Source organism: Zonotrichia albicollis, chromosome 28, assembly GCF_047830755.1.
Source record: "Zonotrichia albicollis isolate bZonAlb1 chromosome 28, bZonAlb1.hap1, whole genome shotgun sequence".
Taxonomy (NCBI): domain Eukaryota; kingdom Metazoa; phylum Chordata; class Aves; order Passeriformes; family Passerellidae; genus Zonotrichia; species Zonotrichia albicollis.
In genome coordinates, this window is record NC_133846.1 from 6,342,610 (window position 1) to 6,349,896 (window position 7,287).

The following is a 7,287-nucleotide window of genomic DNA, read 5'->3' on the forward strand; positions in this document are numbered from 1 at the left end:
GCTTTAAGTAAGCCAGGACTTGCAGATTTTTGTGAGACAACTTTTCAATTCTGCAGGCAGGCTGAAAATAAATTGGATTGAAAGTACTTTGAGTGTGGGTCAGAGCAAAAAGGGAGCGTTCACAAATTGAACTGTAAATGGTTCAGTGGAAGTTGTCGAGGAAGGAGAGTGTGAAAATGAGTGGCTGATGGTTCCTGGAACTGAGCACTTAACCTGCAGTGTCCACAGCTCAGAGCAGAGGGAATAGAGGGGTGTGGAGAAGCCTCTGAACTGCTCCACACATGCATAATTCAGGAGCTATCAACCCTGGGATAAGTGTCTGACCTGTGCTGGAGTAGAGGCCAATGTGAAATGGAACAAAGCACAACTGGAGGCAGCAGTTTCACTTATTGATGCCCTGGGCTTTTGGCAGCTCTGTGTATTCCTGTTGTAACCACATCCAAAAATCTGCTCTGGTGCCTCCATCCTACTGCACACTCCCAGGCAGCAGGGGGAAAGCTCAGAGACAGGAGCTTGTCCTTCCAAGAAACAGGGGTGGAGGAAGGGGAAATGACTGGACTAGATTCCTTGTCTGGATATTTGCTGTCGTTTCTAAATCCATTATCTGGGGCAACAGGGTGAAAGACAAGTGGAAAGCAGGTTCCCTCCCCAGTGCCTGCTCTGTGGCACAGTTATTTAGGAGGCACCCTCTATTATCAGGTGAGATTTACTCCTGAAAAGCTGCACCAGGAGTGCACAATCACAGAATCACAGCAGCATCTCTGAGAAGCAGGCTCACAGTGAGGTTTGCTTTGGTTTTTCCTTGCCTCAGTAGTAAGCATTACAAGGAAATCTTCATTAGGATTTTGAAAAATAATTGGAGGAAATGTCACTTAATTTTGTGCTGCTGAAAGTGGAAACTTGTGTCCAAGTATGAGACTTGGAAGGACTGAACACCTCTGCACATCTTCCCCTCTGCAAAGGAGACCAACCTTTCCAGAAATATCATGCAGCAGATGCAGACCAATGGCTCATTTATTATTTATAGTTTTGATAAAACCAGGTTTCACTTCAGCATAATTAAGATGCTGCTGCCTCTTCTCCAGGCTACCTGGAGTTTGTCCTGTTGCCTTCACAAGCTCCCCAGAAGGTGTCAGCCCTTCTTGGCAAGGTGCAGGTGCACATTTGGGAAGGGATCTGCCTGTGCTCTCCTTTCCAAGGCTCCCAGTGTGTCTGGGCAGGAGAAAGGAGCAGTTCGGGATGCTGTGATCCACAGCTCATGTGCACATGGGCAGGAGAGCAGGAGCGCAGCATGGTTTGGTTGGAAGGGACCTTCAAGCTCACCCAGTGCCACAGCTGCCCAGGCAGGGGCACCTCCCACTGTCCCAGGCTGCTCCAACCTGGCCTTGGGCACTCCCAGAGGTGGGGCAGGCACGGATCCTCTGGGAATTCCATCCCAGCCCGTCCTGCCCTCTCAGGGAAGGAAATGAAGCAGTGCTGGTCTCAGACATCTGCTGTGTGGGGAGCAGCAAGCACTGTCACCTGTGCTTGGCTTTATCACAGCATTGGACTTTGCAGTAAATAATAGCAGGGAAAGTACAATATCATTCTGTGGTTTCCCTCCTTTTCAGGTGTTTTAGTGGCAGTGCTGTAGCTTCTTTCAGAGGAACAACTCAAAGCCTTTCATGGACTTCACACTGCTTTATACATTCCATAGGAAACAAAGACAGAAAGGGAATCCCTGCCTTCCCTGTGAAAGGGAACTTCCTCTCTAGCCTGAGACCTTCAGTCTGCAGGAACAAGGCAAGCCTGGATGTCACAGACCTGATTTTTCACAACTTGCACCTTCTATAGAAAGGCAGTTCTGGGGCTTTTACAGAAAGCAAAACAGATCTCAGTGTGCATCATACATTTTCTCCTCCATTTTCACATCATGGGGTGAAACTCGTGGCTCATCAGGCTCTGGTCTCCCCTGGAGAAAATAATCCCTGTTTTACATGCTGAGAATCTGAGCTTGATGCATCATCCTCCCAGTGAAGGAATGAATCAGCCCAGGGCCAGGTGCAGGACAAGGGGTGTGACAGGACAAGTGCTGACCTGTAAGGGGAATGGAAATGAGTGAACTTCTAAGGTTTCAAAAAAAGCCTCCTCAGCGTGGGGAGCCTGTAACTGCATCTCTTTGTTGTGCAGGTCTGGTGCTGCGTGGGTCAGCTGTGGACAAATGTGCTCTGACTCGCACTGGGAGCCAGTCCTCGGTGTGGAGCACTTGGTGTGGCAGAGCACGGCCTGGGTTGAGTGCAGGCAGATCAGGAGCTGCCCTGCTCAGGAAAAGTGATATTTGTGCCTAGGAGATGGCTCTGGAGAGGCCACTGCTGTTATGGGCAGCAAGAACAGGTACTTCCTTCACGAGTTTAAAGCATAAGGGAGATATTTCTTTCCTTTATTAGACCGCAATAAAAGCTCCACATTACAATCCTGAATTGAAGGTAGCCTATTCCTTCAGTCCTACTCTTGCAGCCTTACAAATGGAGTTAAAAGCCAGACACTCTGTGTCTGAAACCCCCCAAAACCCCAAGGCAGGCTGAGCCCTGGGACAGGATGGGGGTAAAAGCCTGTGCAGCTTTGTGTCCCTTTTGACTGTGAGCAGTGGGACAGTCAGGCCTGCTTGGTTTGAGTCACTGATGACAATTCCTGCTAAGGGGAATCTGTCAGAGCACTCTGCAGTGTCAGTTTTAGCATGGTGGTCATTAGAGGTGTGCTTAGGTATTAGTGCTGTAGTTCCCCATCTTGTGATCCCCCTGCTTATCTGAAATTGCTTTGACTTGCCTGGAGTCATCCAATTCTCCAGCTTTGCTCTCAGGAGAGTTCCTGGGCAAACCCTGAGCCTGTTTGGAGGGCACAGGAACTGCTGAACCCCTGGATCCTGTGGAGAATTCCAGAATTCACAGGGAACAGTGAGGTGAAACTGGGCAAACTCAAGAAGAGCACTGCACTTGCATGGCTGAGGTCAGGGAAGGGCAGTAGGAAAGAAAACTCATCAAATTTAGCCCTACACAGCCTGAGTGAGCAGCACAGTGCAAAACTCGCTCCACTCAAACAAATGATCCACCTAAGCAGCTGCAACCAGAAAGGCCATTTTCTATTCCTAACTCCTGTACCTAAGCATCACTTTGGAATGTAAAGTACTGATTGCAGGGCTTGAAAGCTCTCACAGGGAGATGATTGTTGTGATTTGTACAGTCAGTTCAGGAACACGGTGTTCCCCCAACACCACCGCTCCAGCTCCTCCAGGTAATGGCAAGAGAAGCCATATTTTTCTTTTGTGTCATTCTAGAGACAAAAGAATGTCCTGTGCCAGGGAGGAGCATAAGGAAACAAACCCAGCCAGCTGTTCACTGAAGTATAACCTGCCTTTAACCCAGACAGCTGAAAACAAGCCTTTAGTTTAACACTGCCTGCTGTACAAGGACCTGGCGAAACAGCTGGAGAGGAGCACTGCCCAAACACTCCTGGCTGACTCCCCCAGGCACACGAGCTGCTGGTCTGTCCCTGTTCCCAGGGTTTCCATCATTCCATCCCTGAAATGTCAAAAGTCCAGGAGCCACTGTCAGTGTTTAAGAAGCATTTGGGCTGGAGATCCAAATGCAGACCCAGTGGCTGCTGTTGGGCTCCTGAGCGCCGTGAGTGTTTGTGGGGGGAGCTGCAGAGATGAGGCTCACTCAGAAATAGCTCTTCCTTGGAAAGCTGGAGGGCTGAATCACAGTGTGTTGGCTCAGTTTTTAGCAGACGAGCCATCACATCTGCCTCCCTGTAGGCGAGGAGCCGTCACTGGCAGCGGGATTGGCAGCCAGGTTCTGTCCCTTTGGAAACCAGGCAGTGATGATGAGGAAGGCGAAGGCTCATCGTGGGCAGGGTCAGGAGGTGGGCTGGCAGCTCTGGGAGCAGGAGGGCTCTGCTCCCCTGTCCCTCTCTGTGCACAGAACGTGCCCCCAAGTTGAACTTTGGGCCCTAAGTAAGTTCTTTGGCTCACAGGCATTAACCACTGCTCTGCTGCTGGTGGGCTGAGACAGCCCTGAGCATATCCATGGCTGGTGTTGTCCTGAGACAGCTGAAAATAGGAGTGAGATGGGCAAATAGGAACACCAGGGAAAAATGGGGAAACCTGGGAGGGGACAAGACAGCTCCTGAGCTAGGTACTTGAAACTGAAAGCACCTGAGGGTTTCAGTTGCCCTGCAGAGCCCACCTGATAGCCACAGAAATACAAATGTACATGGAGGTTTTCTACCTAGAACAGAGTGTGAGCCCTTAAATGCATGTCACTCTTGGCTCCCAGCAGTCTGGAGGAAGTCTTGGGGGAAAAGGGGATGAGGGAACTAGTGGGAAGTTTTTGGAGCTAGCAAAGAAACAAATTAGAGAAATGGATTTTAAAATCTTTTAGAGACATGGGATTTTTTTTGGAGCTACAATTTTGGGCTCAGTACCCCCACTACTGCAGTAATGTTAATTTTGAGGCCTCCCCTCCAGGTTCAGGCATGGGCACAGTTGCAAGAGAAGTAGATTGGGAGTTCCTGAACCAACTGGTTGCTGACCATGAGTCAGGGGAATGACCTTGCAGCAGGCGGCTCACGGTGCCGCTCTCGGAGCCGTGCCAGGATAAACGGCACTGGCATCTCTGAGTGCTGGTGGAACCATTTTGTGACATTCCAGCTTGGCCTTGTCTCCTGCTGCCTTTGCACCGAAATTGTTTGGGTGGGTGGGAACGGTAGAGTATTCCTTTTCTTCCTCACAGCCTGGGCTTGGGACTGTCTAAATACAGAGATAAAGGGGATATGGACAACTCTTATCTCCTGCCTACATCCTTGTCCATTAACATCAGCATTACAGATATTTAACCAAATTAAATCTTACTCTCCCCCCCAGCCATACCCATATTAAACTGTAAGAAAACACCATGACAAAGTTTAAAAAATCCTACGCAGCAGCACTGAATTTTCTGGATGGGTCTGGGAGAGATTTGTCAGAGGAGAGAGGGTAGAACACTTGGCATTTAGACGTTTTAATGAATGTTCCCAAATAAGAAAAGAAAAACATTTGCTTGTAGACTCTAAGCTTCTCACAGCATCAGAAAGCTCCTGACACAGAGCCCAGTGCTGTATTTGTATAACATGGAAATGAACAGCAGCAGCAGCAGAGCTGCAGGCTCCGAGCCTGCTCTGCGAGCAGCAAAATGGCCAGGGGTGCTGGGGCTCATCCGAATTCCTTCACCATTTGGGGGGTCACTAGGTGGACCTGATACCCCTGACCCTTCAGGTATAGTTTCAACTCTAACATCAGTATGAAATGAATATTTCTAATCATATTCAAGCTTGTGCCCCCATCAGCTCCACTCCCTAAAGCACCGACAGGAACCAACAGCAAAATTCGTCTGCGTCACAGATGTAACATGACCATCGGCAAAACAAGAGCAGGAGGAGATCATGGCTGTCTCGTCCCTCACAGAGCCTTCCTTCACTAGCACACAAGAAGAGGTAATGCTTTTAAATTTATACCCTGGGCATGTGAAATCCTGCCCTTCCTTCCCCGAGTCCCGCGGTCCCCGAGCAGTCAGAACGCCCGAGAAAACTGCGTGTGTTTTGTCGGCGTGGTACCGAACGCTGCGTCACGATGCTGCACCAAGGCCGAGGCAGAGCAAACCCCACTCCCCAGAGCAGGGAAACCCAGATACAGGAACATGAATCAGCTCATGCAGTGTCACACACACAAGTGTCAGAGGGAGGGAGAAATCGCAGCTTTTCCCCAGTCCTTTTGCGGCACTGTGCAGAAAATGATCGCGGAACGGTTACCCAGGTACAGCTCACGGTGACAGTGCCACCCCTGTGCACATAATCACTGCTGTCCTACAGAAATATGCCGTGTCCCCTTCTTAGCCTTGTTTCCTGCCAGTCCCACAGATTTACCTGCTGACAGTAACCTCAATTCCTGAGTAATGAGATTTACAGCTGGAGTTTAACATTGAAATAACTCCTCTTACATCCGTCTCCTTACCCTCTCTGCGTTCAGGCACAGTTAAGCCATCGCTGTGGCCAAAACATGATGTCAAAAAGAATTAAACCAAATACATCCTTGTGCTGAAGACACTCAGCAGCCAGTGGCACCTCCTTGAAAGCCATCAAACAACAGCACCAGCTTTACAAAGTCAGGGCTTCTCCACCCCACAACCACGATGGGGAAAACCACAAAGAGCTGTCCATGCAACCAACACTCGAGAAAACAGACTGAACCCACCTATCATCCACACAACCCAGCATCATGCCTTAGTCCAGCTCCTGGCTGTACAGAACACCTCTACAGCTGCCTGGGACTGTTCTCCTGTGTGTGTGTGTATTTCTGCCTGTCTGTCTGTCTGCAGGGACCACCGTTGTCGCTGCTGTTCCTGTTGTTCCCCTGCTCTGCGGATCTGGCACTGCGGGAGGCAAGGATGCTCCGAGGGAGCCAGCTACAGCCAGCGAAGGCTCAGTGAGTCAGGAGGGGTTGTGATGACTGCAGTAAGAGGCTGAAATTCCCTATGGAATCTGGCAGGAAAGGAGGGGAAGGAGGAAAGATGGAGATGGGGAAGAGGGAAAGAAAGTGGGGAATGGCACGTACAGTCTGTCAGGTTCTTCCCTCCCCGTCCCTGCGCCGCACTGCCGTTGGAAATGGCGGCCCTGCGCAAAGGACGGCGTTGCGAAAAATCCGCAGCGCCTGCGGCCTGCACACCCAAACCTCCACAATTCCATCCAGGGTGTAAATCCAACCCTGCCCTCTCTCCCTGTCTCCCAGAGCACCCTGCAGAGGCCAGGCTGCAGCCCAGGCGATGGGGACGGCTGCCATGCGGTGCTGAGCCCAGCGGTTGTTGCTAAACAACCAACCCTGGCGCTGGAGATGTCAGCCAGTGAGTAACAGAGATTAAACACTCCTGCTAGCACATCCTGAAACTTGGGTAAGCCTAGAATGATGAAAGGCTATGGAATAATGGCCCTGTTGTATGAGAAAGCAAAGTTACCACTCCACTGCATAATCGGGAGACTTCCTCGGCCAGAAGGACCAAGCTCAAGGCTGGCTGTGTCCTCAGCACTTCCAGGCAGAGCTGCCATCTTCATTGCTGGGCGCTTTAAGAAGAGAGGTGAAAAAATAGTATAGTAAACGGTTAAGAGGGAAAAGTGTTCTCCCCTCCACTTCCTTATCCTCTCTCTGGAGCTGCTCTCTGCCCTCAGTCTCCCATTCATCCTTAACCAGTTCCCAGTCCTTCCGTCCTTGCTTTCTAACGC